This window comes from Solanum lycopersicum, chromosome 10 (genome assembly GCF_036512215.1).
Source record: "Solanum lycopersicum chromosome 10, SLM_r2.1".
NCBI lineage: Eukaryota > Viridiplantae > Streptophyta > Magnoliopsida > Solanales > Solanaceae > Solanum > Solanum lycopersicum.
The window spans coordinates 64,575,094-64,576,123 of record NC_090809.1 but is presented as its reverse complement, the minus strand read 5'-3'; the positions used below and the strand labels follow the sequence as shown (position 1 = coordinate 64,576,123).

At 30.4% G+C, this 1,030-nt stretch overlaps 1 non-coding gene across 1 annotated transcript; it reads left to right on the top strand.

The window, feature by feature from the left end:
* The first annotated feature begins 718 nt into the window (after positions 1–718).
* TRNAV-CAC (transfer RNA valine (anticodon CAC)) lies at positions 719–792 on the top strand. Its single transcript has one exon. It is a non-coding gene; the product is annotated as a tRNA-Val (tRNA).
* The last annotated feature ends 238 nt before the right edge of the window (positions 793–1,030 follow it).

Below are 1,030 nucleotides of genomic sequence, written 5' to 3'. Positions count from 1 at the left end.
TATTAGTTTTAGATTCATACCTTAGCCGTGTGTAATACACTTTATATGTTATTTGCAAAAAATTGCATATGACATTTAAAATGAATAATACATTCTACTTTGACCAAAAATAAATAATGACTATCTCCTCGCCCCCGGGCAACAATCCCCGTTCTCACCCCCCACTCCTTGCTAAAATTTTAAAATAATATAACCCTCCGCTCCTAATTTTTCAAGTAAAAGCAAGTAGGCATGTATAAGACACGAAGTTGTCAAAAAGTTTATGTTTATGTATCATATAAGCTATGTTCACCCTTTTTAGGAGAATATGTCATGTTGGATTGTGTCCCAAAAATATATTTTAGCTTTATATACTTTTCTTTTTCTTAGTTTATAACTTTATATAATTTTCTTATTCTTAATTTATATCAAAATCATAATATAATAATTTTGTTTAAAATTATGTATTTGATTAAATAAATAAATTTTGTATTCAAACACATAACAAGCATATGGTTGACTTGAGATAAACACATCAAGTGAAGTTGTATTCTTGTTCTGAATTTACATTTTTAATTCAAGCTCTTGTTTTTCTTTTTCTTAGTTCTAGCGTTTGTGACAAATATAATCTTTTGACTGTAGTTATACTTTTTGTTTTCTGTGCGTAGAGTACTAGATTGTTTCCTCATTTATTTGACAGAATGTTTAGTTAAATCGTATGACATGATCTAGCATTTCAGTCTGGGTGGTGTAGTCGGTTATCACGCTAGTCTCACACACTAGAGGTCCCCGGTTCGAACCCGGGCTCAGACATTTTTGTTTTATTTTAATTCTAAATTCGTAAACCGGATTGCATCATTATTGTTCCTAAACTCAAGCACTCTTTAATCATCTTAATTAATTGAACCTAAATACATCCCCGATCTAGCTATATGTGTGAATATGCTCCGCCAAATTTTAAAGTATTTTCAATACTTGTCTCGATTTTTTTATTAAGAATCTCATGCTCATACAAGAATTCTAGACCACTTCCTACATCATATGACATATC